The sequence below is a fragment of the Delphinus delphis genome, chromosome 10 (assembly GCF_949987515.2).
Source record: "Delphinus delphis chromosome 10, mDelDel1.2, whole genome shotgun sequence".
In the NCBI taxonomy this organism is placed as follows: Eukaryota; Metazoa; Chordata; class Mammalia; order Artiodactyla; family Delphinidae; genus Delphinus; species Delphinus delphis.
The window spans coordinates 2747875-2765578 of NC_082692.2; the positions used below are offsets into that span (position 1 = coordinate 2747875).

General features: G+C 44.0%; 1 long non-coding RNA gene across 1 annotated transcript in view; it reads left to right on the forward strand.

Moving 5' to 3' along the window:
* LOC132431832 (uncharacterized) overlaps positions 1–17704 on the forward strand; it is a 36742-nt gene that overhangs the window by 2744 nt on the left and 16294 nt on the right. Inside the window, exons 2-4 of the long non-coding RNA XR_009520810.1 lie at positions 4239–4405; positions 6885–7028; positions 10260–10379. This is a non-coding gene — a long non-coding RNA (uncharacterized lncRNA). The remainder of the gene's footprint in view (positions 1–4238; positions 4406–6884; positions 7029–10259; positions 10380–17704) is intronic.

Here is a 17704-nt window from a genome sequence, read left to right on the forward strand (position 1 = left end):
TAAAAGGTCAGCTGAAAAGAGCCACAAAAAACCCATAAGCTCTGTATTCAGCACAGTGTTATATAGTATACGTTGGTTCCAGGGTTTTGAAAGAGAGCATCCCTGTTTGGTGGAACAGAGGGCATCCTTGCTGACCAGCAAAGGTGACCCGGACTCTCCTTTCTGTATAAGAAAGTTTAAAGTTCTATTCATAAATCACCACTTTAAGACTTTAAAAAAAGATTGAAAAGACACAGTCCATCCTCACTATTCTCAGATTCTGTATTTGAGAATTCACCTAACTTGTGAAAATTTATTCGTAACCTCAAAATCAGTACCCCCGGGGCTTCCTCTGTTATTTGCAGACACGTACAGACTTGAGTCTCCCTGCACGCGTGTTGCCAGCTGAGACTGATCACGGAGACCTCTGCCTTCTTGTTCTATCCCACACTGTAAATACATGTCCTTTTTGTGGTCTATTTAGTATAATGTTTTCCACATTTTTGTTTTTTGTTGTTGGTAGTGGTGGTGCTGGGGGTGATTCTGCTGTTTAAATGGTCCCCAAGTCTAGTGCGAAGTGCTGTCCAGTGTCCCTAAGAGCAAGAAGGCTGTGACATGCCTTACGGGGAAGATACATCATTCAGGCATGAGCTACAGTGCTGCTGGCATGAGCAGCAATATATATTAAATAAGACGTGTTTAAACAAAAATACATATCAAACAAGGTTCTGTGTTGACCAGTTGATGAAAATGTTTTGACCAGAGGCTCACAGGAACCTGGCCCTTTGTTTTTCCTAGGAGCCATGGGTCGGTATCCGCTAATTCAGTATTCACTAACTACATTGACTTTGGAGAATCTAACTTCCATGAATAACAAGAATTAACTGCCTATGCAGTAGTCAGAGCTTGGGTTCTCCTAGAAGCAGACCCCAAGAAAGGAGTTTGTTTGGGAAATGATCCCAGGAAACATTGGTGTGAGGTAGGAAAGTAAGACAGGAGAGCAGAGGCAGCCAATGAAGGGTGAATTATCAAGCAAATTACTTCCATAGGCAACTGATGGTCAACGCAGGCAGCTCTGGGAGCCAGTGAAGAACATGGGCCTTGGAGTTTAATTCCCTTATGGTCCAAGGACAGAGTCTGTATGAATTCAGTTCCTTTAGATTTGCTCAAGTTTGTTTAGCAAACCATACGTTGAGAGCATATGGTCTATCTTGGTGACGTTTCCACGTACCTTAGAAAAGAATGGGTATTCTCTCACGGTCCGATGGGTATTCTCTAAATGTCACCTACTGATTTTCTGTCCGCTTGTTTTGTAGATTTCTGAGAGAGGGATGTTGATGTTTCCAAGTACAATTGTGAATTTACCTATGTCTCCATTCAGTTCTATCAGTTTCGGCTTCATGATCTGTTGTTAGGTGCATACAAATTGATGAGTGTATGTCTTCTTGATGAATTGACTGTTCTATCATTATGTATTGTCCCTTTTAATCTCTGATAAATAATTTTCCTTGATATGAAGCGTACTTTATTTGATATTAATATAGACAATACAGCTTTCTTTTCTTTGGGATTTATCTATTTCCAAACTTTTAATGTATGTATTGGATTGGCCGAAAAGTTCGTTCGGGTTTTTCTGTAACAGCTTATGGGAAAACCCGAACGAACTTTTTGGTCAACCCAATATATCCTCATATTTAAAGTCGGTTGCTTGTAGACAGTATATAGGTTTCTTTGGTTTAAATCCAATCTCACCATCTTTGTTTTTGAAATGGTGTGATGTAATGTGTTTATCCACGTAGTTGAATTAGTCCCACCATTTTGTGATTTTCTGTTTGTTTCCTCCGCTTTTCCTTCTTCTGTTCCCCCTTTCTGCCTTCCTCTGAGTATTTTTTTAGTATTCTATTTTAATATATCAGTTAGTTTTTTGGCTATATCCCTTTGTGTTTTTTTTAGCTGTTGCTCTAAGGATTATAATACCCAGGTCTAAGTTTTTACAGTCTAGTTAGAGTTAATTTTTTTTTTTTTACAGCTTCAGGAAAAACCTAGAAGGCTTGCAACCACATAGGTCTCTTTACCCTCCCCCTTTATCTTACGGTGTCACATGTATCGTATTTACATACACTGACAGCTTCCCAGACAATGTTAAATTGTTGCTTTCAGCCTTCATACATATTTTAGAGAACTTAAAAAGAGAAAAATATCACTTAACCAGACATTTATCATTTTTATTGTGCTTCCTTCATTCCTGAAGTTCCAAGTTTCCCTCTGGGAACATCTTCCTCCAGCGGAAACTTCCTTTAGCAATTTCTCTTAGAGCAAACGTACCCGCAGTGAATTCTTTTGTTTTCCTTCACCTGAGAATACCCTTATTTTACCTTCACCCCTGAAGGATGTTTTCACTGCATATAGAATTCTGCGCTGGTATTTCTTTCAGCCCTTTAAAGATTTCACTCCACCGCTTTTATGAATTCTGACAAGGAATCCTTTGTATTCTCTAGCATCCGTGGTATTTGATTATTATCCCCCTACACATAATGTATCATTTTGCTACGGCTGCTTTCAAGACCTTATCTTTGGTTTTTAGCAGTTTAATTTTGATGTGTATATGCATGGGTTTATTTATTTTTTTGAGTTTACCTTGTTTGGGGCTCCCTGAACTTCTTGAATCTCTAAATTTATGTCTTTCACTAAATTTGAGGAGTTTTTAGTCATTATTTCTTCAAATATTTTGACTGTCACACATCTTTCTCCTCTTCTTAGGGACTCCAGTGATATGGGTGTTGTCCCACAGGTCCCTGTGACTGTTTATGTTTCTGCCCTTTTCCTGTCTGTTCTTCAGGTTGGATCATTCCTATGGCTCCATCTTCAAGTTCAGGGAACTTTTTCTGTCATCTCCATTCTGCTCTTGCGCCTCCCAAGTGCCTTGTTTCTTTCAGACATTCTATTTTTCAGTTCTAAAATTTCCATTTGGCCCTTTCTTATAGTTTCTCTTTTCCTGCTGACAGTTTATTTTCATTTTAGAAGTGCTCACACTTACCTCGTGGAGGAAGGTTATAATGGCTGCTTCCTGTTGGTTTCATTTTACGTTGCGTCATTCTGTTTGGTCTCTTGCATTTGGCCCCTTGGATTTTCTGTTTCTGATGTGCCTGCTGTGGGCTGCCCATCCCTCCCTTCCCAGTACTGCACTGGGCAGTGCTGCACTCGATGATGCCATATCTTGGGTTCTCAGCTAGGCTATTGGATCTCTGCTGATTAGAGCAGGACCATTGATTCTCCTTCTTCAACAGTGTCTTTGATCCTGCTGAACAATTTGAAGTAAATTGAAGTAAGCGGATTCATTGTAGAGAATTCACAAGGCCAACCCAGCCACTGTAATACTTTGTTTATTACAATATGATTATTATCTTGAATAACTCTTTTCGTTCTAAGCATCTGTGGGATCTCATGGGAAAGAAATATGGTGCACATTCCCTACCCTACCACCCAGCATTTTCAGCCCAATTAAAGTTGCAGGCAGCCTTCATGAATATCATCGTGTACTTTACAGAGACTCCACAGGTACCCAGCCCAGATGGAATTAACCCATTAGTGTTGCTGTCAATCACAGGAAGTTGAGACAAAGTGTTTATTAACATTATTGACCTAAAAGGAAGGATCTGCCGTTCATCTGCCATGGTCACCTGCTTCATTAACTTATTGGCAGCATGTAGCAAGGCTGGAAAATTGACTGGTTGATTCATTCATTCATTCCCTCCTTCAGCAGACATTTTTGTTTTTTTTCTTTTTGCCATGCTGTGCAGCATGCAGGGTCTTAGTTCCCTGACCAGGGATGGAACCTGCGCCCCCTGAAGTGGAAGCGCGTAGTCTTAACCACTAGACTGCTGGGGAAGTCCCAGCAGACATCTTTTGATCGTTCATTGTGTGTCAGGCGGCAGCAGCAGAGGATTCTGCTGGAGTGCAGCTGAGCCCTGGGTGCCCACGGAGTGATGAGTTTGTTGAGGAGAAGCTGTGGAACAGCAGGTCTCCACTCTTTCTGCTGAGGCAGAGAAGGGAGAGTGAGGCTCCAGTAGAACCGGTCCAGGAAGCCGCAGGGGAGGGAGGGTCTTAGGACCCAAATTTGCTATAACAACATCAGTAGGAGTTCAGTAACCCTTAAGTTCAATAACTTAAGTTGAGCAATATGGGAAAGCCGCAATGTGCCACGCGTATCATCCAACATTACCACAGAGGTCGGTACAACTATGTTTGTTATTTTACAGATCAAGAAATTGAAGCACAGAGAGCCTAAGTAGCTTGCCCAGCGTCTCCCAATTACTAAGTGGATGACCTGCTCTGGAAGCTCAGACGCTGAACCACAGTGTTTTCTCTGTGTGATCAGAGAACCAAGGACATGGATTACGGTGAAAACATACATACAGAGTTTCTGGTAAGCAATACTTTTTTTAAAGTCAGAAAATACAAATATTGTGTCAAAAAAAATCAAACACCTTATTATTTTAATCCAAGTGAGTCTCCTCTGTGTTAAATTGAATTCAGATAAATGAATCTGATATAAATGGAAAAGGATTACAGATTAGAGAGGTTTGATGGAAAACTCCCAGGAAAATACGTTTATGGGTTTAAGACCATCTGACATTAATATGTGGAGATTTTTATTAAAGGAAAAGGATGAAATTAATGAATTGTAATTGTTGCTGATTGTTTTTTTAAATTGTGCCAAAATACACGTAACATAAAATTTACCTTCTTAGAGCCTTTTAAGGATACAATCCAGCTGCTTCAAGTACAGTGACAACACTGGGCATCCAGTTGCCAGAAGTTTCCATGTAGCCAAAATGAAACTCCGCACCCATTAAACAACAACTCCCTATTCTTTCCTCTCCCAATCGCTTCTCTACTTTCTGTCTGCGAATTTGACTCCTCTAGGGACCTCATATGAGTAAAATCATACAATATTTGTCTTTTGCAATGGGAATATTTCACTTATCATGATGTCTTCAAGGTTCATCCACATTGTAGCCTGAGGTGTCAGAATTTCCTTCCTTTTAAAGGCAGAACAATATTCCACTGTATCTGTAGATGACACTTTGTTTATCCATCCATCTGTTGATGGACACTGCTTCCACCTTTTGGCTGTTGTGAATAATGTTGTGTGAACTTAGGTGTACACTACTTTTAGTTCTTCTGGATATATGCCCAGTTGTTGATTATTTTTAACCAAGGTTCTCCAAATAGTTCTGAGTCTCTTTCCCAACAGATAAGCTATCTGTTATGATCAATAGGGAGAATAGGTAATTTCTGCAAATTTTCTGGGGGGGATCCTCTCTTGGTTTACAAACTGTATGACTTAGCTTTCCATTTTCTTTTATTTTTTCACTTTTTTTCATATTGAAGTATAGTTGATATCCGATATGAGCTTTCCATTTTCTTACTAGAAAAGTAAGACTAGAAAATAATTGTCCTTCATTGAACCAATTGAGTTAAGAGAGTTGTGATTAACTATTAACTCGGGCCCATAATTTCTGCCCCAGAGCAAGTTGAAAGGCCCTGAGAACCTCCTCGCTTTGGAGGATGTCCCACCAGAGTGAAGACATTCAGATGGAGAAGACTGCTGCCTTGGTCGTCACCTGTCCATTAAATACAGAGCGCCATCCAGACCCCCTTCAGGCAGAGGGCTGGAAGCAGTGCGGGCACTAGCTGCCTTGGTGTGGGAATGAAGGGACCATGAAAACCCTTTGGGCCAGTCTCTGACCTCTGATATCCTTCAGTTTCCATTCCTCTTCAGCGAAAAGAATCAGATTGGTCTGAGAGGAGAGACCACCTTCTTGTTTTGCAGGTCTTAGGAGAGTTGAGGAATCTTTTTTTTTTCCCAGCCTTAATCCACGTGGCACACGTGTATTTGGATGAGAAAGGGTGCCTCAGCCGGGCATATGCAGCCCCATGAGAACCTGGCTTGGCGAACTCAGCTGGCTTGACTTCAGCCCTGCCCTTTGTCCCTTCGTCCAGGTGCCCTGAGATAACACGCACCTGTGCACACCTGTGCTTGTTTCACGGCTCTCTGGTGGCCCTGATGTCAGGTACATTATGAGACAGTAAATGTTTTGTTCATTATGCAGAGTGCCTGGTTGTTTGGCCCAGTGAAGAGTACGGAACTCTTCCGACAGGCAGACTCGGGAGAGCTGGAGATGGGAGCTGCCACTGTGGTCCGGGGTGGGCAGGGGAGGCCTTGGGGCTGTGGAGAGATGTGCGTATGTGGCAAGTGGGGAAAGATGCTCTATCTTCAGAAGATATTTTATCCGATTCCTGTTGTGAGCCAAAGCCCACACTACCCAGTACAGAGCAGGCCTTTAGATCAGCAGTGGGCACTGTTGTAGGGTAGACACTATAGTATGCTCTTTTGATCTTCTTTGGGAATGCCACAGAAGGTAGAGAGCTCTAAAATTATGTGTCTTTCAGAGGATTCTACTCTTTAATATATTCAAGGGAATAAGGACTCAGTGGAAGTGTATATTTTCAAAGAGAAATAGTAGATAAAACTTGAGATGACCCATGGGCTGTTTCACCTTTTCTGTCACTAATGCTGGGTATTTAAAGGCAATAAATTCCTTCCTAACTCAAATAAAGTAATGGCAGATACACCAAAGGCCATAAATCTTTTTAATGGAGCTGGGGTTAACTTGCTTAATTGTATATTCCTAAGCAACGATTTCTTAAAACTTTGTACTCAGTTGATTTTCAGAAGCTAGGATCAACTCTGTCGCTGCTCTACCTTTTTGAATTCATATTGAGTACTAATTGCAGGTCTCAAGCCCATCAAGAAATGATTACATTGAATCTGGATAACTATATTCCTTTCTATTGAAATTTTCCACAGGAAAATGTTTACTTTTTCTGATAAATTACAGATATTGAGAATTGCAGTTCATTCCTCAGCGTCTTCGGGAGGTGCTTATGAGTGGTTGCCGTGAGCCTGGTGTGTCCTAAACACCAGGAAGATGGTGGTGAACCAGAGCCTTGCTTCCAGGGAGCTCACATTCTGCTGCAAGGAGGTGAAAAATAATAGACAAATAAAATAATTTCAATATTAAATATCGTGTAGAAAATACACCAGGGTCCTGATTTTAAAAGGTGCTGGCTGGGGCTTTGTCAAGAAAGACTTCTCAGAGGAGGTCGGGTTTGAGTTGAAAGCCAGATGATGGCAAGAAGCTACACATACGAATGTCTGAGGGGAGAAGGTGCCCAGCAGAGGGAACCAGTGCCAAAGCCCTGCACCAGGAAGAAGCTTGGGAGTTCAAGGAACAGAGGAGAGACTGCTGAGGCTTTAATCTAGCAAGAGATGGGGAGGAAGGACAAAGCCAAGGAGGAAGAGTAGGAAATGACCATATCATTTAGGACCTTGTAGGTTATGTTCAGAGTTTGGATTTTATCCTGAGATTAAAGAGAAATTATTGGAAAAGTGTAAGTAGGAAGATGTCTTGAAAAGGCCAGTCTGGAGGCAGAGTTGGAAATGGATGGAGGAGCGAAACAGCAGTCAGGGGTCAATTTAATTCAGATAAGAGATGAATTTGAACCAAGGTGGAGCAGTGAAGATGGAGAGAAGGAAGTCGACTTGCCATGTGTTTTGGACAGAGAGACTTCAGGACCTTAGGACGAATGGATGGCTGTGGGGTATGAAAGAAGGATATGAGTTAAGGATAACTTCTAGGCGTTGGCTTGAAGGTATATGGTGGTGCTATTTAGACAAAATTGAAGACTAGGAGAAGGACAGTGAAATGAAGTGGGAGTGAAGGATTCATCTTGACGTGTTACCATAAGATGCATACCAGAGCAATGTTAGGGAATAACTAGAATAGAATATGATGCAGCTGTTATAAAAAATGCACTTTTGACTTCCAAGTGGAGGCGTTAAGTTGCAGTTAAGATGCTTAAGTTCAGCCATAGTTCTCGTGCTTGACACTGAGAGGGGCCAAAGTGAAGCAGACAGCATCTCTGCCCTCAGCAGCTTTCCGTGTACTGTGGGATTCAGATGACTAGGTAAGTTAACAGGAAACCTTAACTTGTAGGAATTTTAACTGCTAGAAGCAGCCCTGAGAGCCCCGTGGCCTGTAGAAATGTGCCGGAGAGGTATGCACCTCCTGAGGGCGGCTGGGAAGACGGCTGGCTGGCCTCAGGCTGAGCCGCGCGGCTGGGCTGCAGCAGAGCCACTCACACTGGCCTCGCCAGGCTGCCTCGGATCTTATCTGCATCTCAGCAGTGTCTCTGGTTTTAAGGTTTCCAGTGAGCTCAGAGCCTTGAGGTGAGGTCTGAGCAGGGCCCAGGGGGATGGGGAAGTCCTATTAGGATCTCCACTGCTGCATCTGCATCCTGCAGATTTTGATATGTTGTATTTTCATTTCCATTGTGTTAAAAATACTTTCTAACTTTCCTTCTGATTTATTTTTTATTATTTTTAAATTGAAGTATAGTTGATTTACAGTTTTGTATTATTTTCTGCTGGACAGCAAAGTGACTCAGTTATACATATATATATATATATATATATATATATGTATACATTCTTTTTAATATTCTTTTCCGTTATGATATATCCCAGGACATTGAATATAGTTCCCTGTGCTGTACAGTAGGACCTTGTTGTCCAACCATCCTGTATGTAATAGTTTGCACCTTTTGATTTGTTTTTGACCCATGGATTATTTAGAAGTATACTATTTAGTTTCCAAATATTTGAGGATTTTTTTTTCAGAGATCTTTCTACTGTTGATTATTAACTGTGGTCAGAGAATGTACTTTACATGACTTGCATCCTTTAAAACATGTTGAGGCTTGTTTTACGGCCCAGAATATGGTCTGTCTGGTAAATGTTATGTGTGCCCTTGAAAACGTGTATTTTACGATTGCTGCATAAAGTATTCTATAAACGAATTCAATTCGGTTGATTTGGCTGATGGTATTGTTCAGGTCTTTTATAGCCTGTTGGTTTTCTGTTTATTTTTTCTACCGCTTGTTGGCAGAGGGCTACTGAAGTCTCTCACTATTACTGTGACTTCTTCTGTTAACCTTTGTCGTTCTATCAGCCTTTTCTTCTATATTTTAAAGCTTCCTTATTACATGTGTAAACATTTAGGATTGTTATATTCTCTCAATCATTATCTTGACACCTGTATCATTATAAAATAATCCTTTTTATCTCTGATAACATTTGTTGCTCTGAAACCTACTTTGTCTGATGTTAACATAGGCACGTCGGCTTTCTTTTGGTTACAGTGAGCGTGATATATCTTTATCCACCCTTTTACTTTTAACTTACTTATGTCTCTTTACTTACAGTGAGTTTCTTGAAGGCAGTGTGTAGTTGAGCAGTTTTTATCTTTTAATTCAGTACAGCAATCTCTGCCTTTTAATTGGGGTGTTAGACCACATACACTTAATGTGATTATTGATATGGTTGGGTATAAATCCACCATCATGCTGTTTGTTTCCTATTTTTTCCATCTGTTTTTTGTTTGTTCCTTTGTTCCTCTCTTTTCTGCCTTTTTTGGCAGAAAAGATTGATTTTCTTTTATCTCATTTTTTATTATATATTATCCCATTTGTTGGCTTATTAGCTATTATTAGCTGTAAGCTTTTGTTATCTCAGTGGTTGCTTTAGGGTTGACAGTGTGCATCTCGAACTTTTATCACGGTGTATCTTCACATGATATTGCACCACTTCACATATAGTATCAGAACCTGAAACTGCACACTTGCATGTATTTTCCCCCTTTGACTTTTGTGCTATTGTCACATCTTTCACGTCTATGTATGTTATAAATGCCACAATACACGTTTATTGTTAATTATCTTTTAAAGAGATATAAATAATAGGAAAAGAGTCTTACCATGTAGTCACCGTTTCTGGTTCTTGGGTTTTTGATGTAGACCCAGATTTCCATCGGGCGGCATTTTCCTTCTGCCTGAAGGATTGCTTTGAATACTTCTTGAAGTGCACATCTGCTGGCAATGCATCCTTTCAGCCTTTGTGCGTCTGAAAACAAACCTTTATTTTGGTTTAATTTTTTAAAATTTTAGAATAATTTTAGATTTACAGAAAAGTTATAAAAAATAATAGAGAGAGCACCCATATGCCCCTCACATGGCTTCCCCTGATTGGATAACTTACGTTGCCACTGTACGGTACATGTGTCAAAAAACCAATATTGATACATTACTATTAACTAAACTCTAGACTTTATCCAGATGTCACTTGTTTTCCCACTAATATCCCTTTCCTTTTCCAGGATCCCATCCAGGGCACCACGTGGCATTTGGTCATGTCCTGAGTCTCCTCTGGTTGGTGACAGTTTCTCAGCCTTCCTTTGTTTTTCATGACCTTTCCAGCATTGAGGAGCACCAGTCAGGTATTTCACAGAATGTTCCTCAATTTGGAGTTGTCTGATGTTTTGTTTATGACTGGACTGGAGCCATAGGTCTCTGGGGAGGATCTCACAGAGGTGAAGTGGCCTTCTCCTCGCATCGTGTCGGGGTGCTTTCTGCCAACACAGCTTCTCACTGTGATAGTAACCCCGATCACTTGGTGAAGGCGGCGTTTGCAAAGTTTCTGCGGTACAATTACTACTTCCCCCTTTTCATACTCTGTTCTTTGGAGGCAAGAACTGAGTCCAGCCCGTGCTTGAGGATGTAGGAGGTGAAGCTTCATGTTGTGGACAGGGAGTAGTTGCTTAAGTGATTTGGAATATTCTGCAAGGAATATTGGCCTCTTCCCTCCCATTTTAAAATTTGAGCCATCATTTATTTATATCACCGGGGTAGGCGGAATATCAGCCCCTCCAAAGATGGCCACAGCCTAATCCCTGGAGGCTGTAAGTTTGTTACCTTACACAGCAAAAGGGATTTTACAGGTGGGACTGAGTTAGGGATCTTGAAATGGGAGGTTATCCTGGTTTATCTGGTGGGCCCAGTGGAATCATAGGTATCCTTTTAAGAGGCAGGTAGGAATTTCTGCACCTGTCTCGTTGTTCGGCTCTGCTCGCTGATGCTCAGTCCTGTGAACTTTAGCTGCCTTGGCCTCCTTGGACTCCCAGTTCTAATGTCTCCTCAGCTCAGCGAGACCCTGGGCTCTGACTGGGTCTCCCTTTCTGTACCAGGGTCTGGAAAATTTCTCAAGGCAGGAAGCTGGAGGTCATTGTAGACATCATTTTATTTGTTTCTCTTCTCTCTGGGGTGACTGTCCTGTGCTACCTGTTATCCAGTGTCTGAAAACCTCTGTTTCATGTATTTTGGCCATTTTTCCAGTCACCTCTGGTGAGAGGGTAAATCTGGTCTCCCTTGGCCCATTTTGCCTGGAAGTAGAAGTCTACTTATTCTTCCCACAAATAATTTTTAATGAATGGCTGAACTATAATTTATTTAAGAAGTGTCTGTTGTTTGTGACTGCTGAATGATTTTCATTGTATTGATGTGGAATCAGTTATTTAACGGGCAGCCTATGGTTTGACATTTGGGTCAAGTTTTAGTTTTCCTTTTTATAAACACATCTACGAGACTATCTTGCAGCCACACACTGTGACCTGCATGCTTATTTCCTTATGATATATTTTTAGATACAGAGGACTGGCTCGCGGGGTGTGCAGCACCTACAACCAGTCTTGTGTTGTCAAGTCGTGCTCCAGAGAGATGGCGCCAACTTACATGTTGCCCACGTGTAACTTCCTCAAAGTCACCTTTTCTCTTGGCTTTTTCATGTCATCTTCTTTGGTACGAACCTCCTCATATTGGTGGGACCCTCTGTCATAATAATTCTGAGTTCCAGAATTATAACATCTGACACTTTGAAAAGATGAATATTTAGACCATCCCATTAGTCTTGATTAACCCTATAGTAATTACATTTCATATTTCTGTGAAAATGTGTAATCTGAGCCATGAAGGAATTTAAAAAAAAAACATGTCAATAGCTCCTAACCTCTCGGTTGGGCTATAGACTGAATGTTTCCGTCCCTTCCGATGTGAAGGTGTTAGGAGGTGGGGCCTTTGGGAGATGATTAGGTCATGAGGGTGGGGCCTTCATGAATGGAATTTGTGCCCTTAGAAAGGGATTCCAAGGAGCTCTCTCTCCGCCTTCTGCCCTGTGGGGACACAGCGAGAAGATGGTCATCTGTGAACCAGGAAGCAGGCCCTCAGCAGACACTGAATCTGCCAGACCTTGACTGGACTTCCCAGCCACCAGAACTGGGAGAAAAAGGCTAGCTGTGTGACAACATAGCCCCCAGTCGATGGTATTTTGGCTACAGCAGACTGAGCAGACTAAGACAGTAGGCCTTCAAATTAGAAACACGTAGAAACGTGGGCCAATAGAACAACAGCAAAGAGCAGATGCATTCCACCTGCCTGATCAAACTGCAGCTGGAAGTGAGAGACAAAGCCAGGCTCTTTGCTTGGTGCGGGGAGAGCGGGGCTGGGAGAATGTGGGGAAAACCAACAGCCCAGGACCACACTGCAGTGCTGGCAGGCAAACTGTGCCCTGTCCCTTTTCCTTGTGTATATTTCTTAAGAAGGGTTTATATGTATTATTTAATTCCTATTTTTTTTTATTGAAGTGAAATTCACAAAACACAACATAAGCCGTTTTGAAGTGTAGAGTTCTGTGGCATTTCCTGCACTCACAATGTCAGGCCACCATCACCTCCAGCTGGTTCCAGGACGTTTTCATCACCCTGAAAGAAAACCCCATTAAGCAAACACCAGTCTGCATGTGGTCTCTATGGATTTGCTTATTCTGGAAACTTCATACAAGTGGAAGCATACAGTATGCTTCTTACGACCGGCTTCTTTCACCAAGAATAATGTTTTCAAGGTTCATCCATGTTGTGACACGCATCAGAACTTCCTTCCTTTATATGGCTGAATAATATTCCATTGTATGGATAGAACACAGTTTGCTTGTCCATTCACCTGCTGATGGACATCTGAGTTATTTCCACCTTTTGGCCACCGTGAATAGTGCCGCTATGTACATTAGCATACAAGTATCTGTTTGAGTATTGGTCCCTATTTTTAACCCAGGTGGGGACATTATATTTGCCTCGGTATTTCCCACATTGCAGCTTTGGCTCAACTGTCTCGCTCGGGGGTTCTCAGTACTGTATGCACATCACCCAGGGAACTTTTATCAAATGTATGCTGGGACCCCACCCCCAAACAATGACATCAAATCTTTGAAAGCTCCCCAGGTGACTGTACCTGGTGGCCAGGGTGGAACAGCATGGGTCCCTCGCCCAGCGTTCTGGGTTTACCATGCAGCAGACTCACCTGGAGGCCTTGCGAAAACACAGATTTTTGAGATTCTGTCTCGGTAAGTCAGGGGTGGCACACACACGTTTGTATTTCCAGTAAGTTACCAGGTGATGCCGATGCAGGAGCCATGCTTTGGAAATCACTGGCCTCTTGCCCATCAGAACGAGGTGGGGGCATCAGGGTCACTGGGAAGGTCTGGCAACTCCTTCCCGTCTTTCATGCTTTGCTCTGGTCGGCAAAGGCAGCATCTGTATTTTAGAGACTTCCCAGCTCACTTTGCTCACCCCCTCTCCTCCCACTTGCAGTTGAGAACCATCCTTCGAGCTTCCATGTATTTCTGGATACGGCTTCTCCATCCATCCTGTTTCCTACCCCTACCAGCCATGTAAGCCTTCACCCTTGTATTCACGTTGTTCTTCCGTCTAAACGCCTTCCTCCTTTCACCCACTAAAGCATCACCCTGATAACTTCTCTGACGTGCTCCCCAGTCCCTGAATTCTCGTTGTATCTACAAGGCTGTGAGGCAGTAGGGTGTAGAACACAGCGTACTGTTCAGTTATTCACAGATTGTTTCATCTGGGCAATGAGTTGCTTTGTGTTTCTTTCATACTCTCCTTGGCGCCTTTTATTGTGCTATGCACTTATTAGGACCTCAGTATAAAGGAGGAAAAGATGTTAGAGTATTTCTCTAGGAGAGCATTTGCCCAGTCGTCCTATTATACAAAGATTGCTGAGTGAGTGACCTTGAATTCTACCCAAGGGGCCTGGTTACCGAAATGCCTTGTCGCAAGGCAACTTGCCTACAAAATGCTCCAGAGCACAGATACCAAAGGCAGGGTTTTTGCAGTGGCCAGCTGTGATACTAGGTCTACTTTTTCTACATACAAACAGTGCACATTACTAATTAAATAATATACAATTTAGAATTGTTATTTTCCTTGGAAACCACGCAGTATCTCCCACAGGGCAATTAGGAGAAAAATCCCTGTTTTTCTCAGAAGCAAACTGGATAAAACATAAAATGAGGTGTCAGGTGTGGTGATACCTGAAGCCTTGAACTGTTCTGACTTCTGTCCACTCACTGGGCCTGTAGTTCTCACCTAGAATCTTACGTGCTGCCCAGCTAATGGCGTTGAGAAGGGCACTGTGGGTGAAGCTCTGTCAGGGGTCGGCAGACTGCGGGGCCTGGGTCACATCTGGCTCCCACCCCTTTTAAATTTAATTTTATTTTATTTATATTTTTGGTTGCATGGGGTCTTAGTTGTGGCACGCGGGCTTCTCTCTAGTTGTGTTGCATGGGCTCCAGAGCACGTGGGCTCTGTACTTTGCGGCGCACGGCTCTCTCGTTGAGATGCGTGGGCTCAGTAGTTGAGGCGCGCGGTTTAGTTGCCCCAAGGCATGTGAGATCTTAGTTCCCCGGCCAGGGATTGAACCCGCATCCCCTGCATCATTGGAAGGTGGATTCTTTACCACTGGACCACCGGGGAAGTCCCTCCCACCCCCTTTTGTAAATAAAGGTTTACTGGAGCGGCCCCATCCATTTGTTTACCTAGTGTCTGTGGTGGTTTTCTCTGTACAAAGGCAGAGTGGAGTAGTTGCAACAGAGACCGTGCATCAGTCTGCTGGGGCTGCCGTAACAAGCAATACAGACCGGGGGGCTTAGCTATAGAGTTCTCTTCTTACAGTTCTGAAGCCTGATGTCTGCAGTCCAGGGGGCAGCAGGGCTGGTTTCCTCTGAGGCCTCTCTCCTTGGCTTGTAGACGGCCGTCTTCTTCGTGTCCTCACACAATTGCCCCTTAGTCTGTGTGTGTCTCTCTTCATGTGAGGGCATCAGCTGTATTGGATTAGGCCCCTGCCTAATGGCCTCACTTTACCTTAATTACTTCTATAAAGACCCCCACCTCCAAATAGTCACACTCTAAGGTATAGGGTTGAGGCTTCCACACATGAATTTGGTTGGGGGCACGATTCAGCCCATTATAGACCGAATGGCCACAAAGCCTAAAGTACCTGCCATCTGGTCCTTCACAGGAGAGGCTGTTGACCTCTGTGATACACTTTGATTTCTCCTATAGAATACAGTGAAATACAACTCCAGATGAAACCACTGGAGTTCTTCTCCTCCCTTCTCTCTTCTCTCCATGAGCAGCATTGGTCACTGTGACAGTGTCCTGGGCCACGCTGCCACGTCTCGGAGAAGAACTTTAGTGGATCCATTCCCATCAGAGAGCCCAGAGCCACAGCCGTGCTGTAATGAGCTAAAACCTCCACCTTCTGGAAGAACCGTTATTTCCTTACACCTGCTGAGGCAGGAGATAGATGGGCTCCAGGCCAACTGGCCTCCTGGTCACACCTCCTGGGGGGAGGAAGAAGGTGGGCTCCAGGTCAGACATTCGTTACCAGCCCCCCGTTCACATTTCCTGAGGCAAGAGACAAACGGGCTCCAGGGTTTATGACTGGACTCCTGTCTATATTTCGAAATCTGCACTTTGATATGAAAAACAGCAACAGGAATAGGGTAGATAACCAGACATTGGGCACTTTCACAGCAGGGACAGAGAGGGGCTAAACCCTGTTGAAAGATCAAGAGGTTGTACATTTCCCGTCCTTGGGGCGAGGGAGACATTGCACGTGTGCAGAAAGGCTCCTTGGGGGTCAAAAAGGAGGGGATGCCAGACCACAGTAAGTCTGCTGTCTCCCCCCCAGAGGCCTTTGCAATGAAATCCATCTTGATTGAGGGGTGCGTGCACACCCAGGGGAGGGTCCAGAGACAAATTAGCCATGGGGTCAAAACAATATGACTGGCCAAGGAGAAGGCAAAGACCTGGAAGACTGCCCCCTTTAAAAGGATTTAAACCCCCCAGAGGCACGACTCTCGCGATGCTCTCACTGAGCTTGTCCGCGCGTCTCTCTGCATGTATTTGCTTTTCTAATAAACACTTAACTTTCTTCTATACCTTCCGTCACCTTGTCAGATTCTTCCTTTCAAGATAGGCAAAGGGCTGGGGACTCAGATTCTGACTGCTGGCCCCGTGCTCTAGCGGTTGAGATCTTGGTTTCCATCCAGGTGACCTGGGTTCGATTCCTGGTCAGGGAGCTAAGACTTTGCTTTCAGCTACTGCTCACTGCTGCTTGGTGCAAGCTGCCGCGTGCTGCCACCTGCGTCTGAAATCACTAGATCCCTTTTTTTTCAACTTCCACCACCAGCATAAGCATTGGCCCTTCGGGGGAGCTGTTTCCATCGGAGAAGTGAACTTCTTCTCCCTCATGATGGTCGGCTGAGTGTGCCAATGAGAGAGAGAAGAGCAAGGTGGTTCCTCTGTAGCTTCTGCTACCCAGATGGGGCCCCAGAAAAAATCCCCTGTTGTTCACAGGCCGTAGAGAACTGTGGGAGAGAACTCAACACTGCGTTGTGGACTAAGAAACTGACGAGCTTCCTCCATTATTATCATTCGAGAAGTAATTCACCTGGGCCCTGGTCAGTGTAGGTCCATGAGAGACTCAGCCGTGGCATTCTAAGGCGAAGTTTAAGAATCTAGGTGAACACTCCTATTATTTTCTGTTTCCTTTGGAGACTGAGATACGTTAGGTCTCCAGCTGGGATGGGGCTGCTCTCAGGGCCCGTGTCCCTGGCATTATGACCAGTCTTCAGGACCGGTAGAGACTCTATGCGTCCAAACCTCCTCTTTCTGCTAAAGAGGAAACCAAAGCCAACAAGTGAAGGAAGAACTGAGGGAAGGTCACGTCAGATTGGACCTGACCCTGGGCTGGCGCCTCCCCTCTGCGCTGTCCGGTGTCCCTGGAACGTGCCCTCTGGCCTACTGCCCTCTGAGGCCACAAAGGGTCCCCTGGGCAAAGTCACTCGTTGCAGGAATTTGGAAGCTGGCAGAGTGACAGTGTCGTGGTGGAGTTAGGTCAGAGATGGAGAGGACTGTGTGTCTGTTGCGACATGAAGGGCCTTCTGAACGCGGGTGGCAGCCCGGGGCACTGCAGTCAAAATGCAATGGAACAGGTCCAAGGGAGCTGGTTTTTGCAGGTCAGAAGCGTGAATTTGCTGGAAGGACATTTGCAGAAAGAACAGGTGCTGTGGTGCTCCAGCGCTCCCAAGCTCTCCTGTAAGGGCCGAGAAGAGCCGCAGACAGTGGGGCCAGCTCAGGGCACCAAGAACCAGACAGCAGGACACTCTGGCCTGCACAGCACACAGCTTCAAGGTGGAAGAGAGATGGGGCCGAGATGGACATTCACACGGCCATTCATTCAGCTGTTGAGCTCCTATTGTATGCAAAGTCCTGGAGTTGTCCTGCTGAGCGCAGCCCTTTGTAGCTTTCGGGAAAGGGAAGAAGGCAGACGTTGATGAAATCAGCTCAGGAGTAAATGGAAAATCAGGTGGTGATCGAGGCCCTGGAGGAAGGGTGGGTGCAGGGTGGAG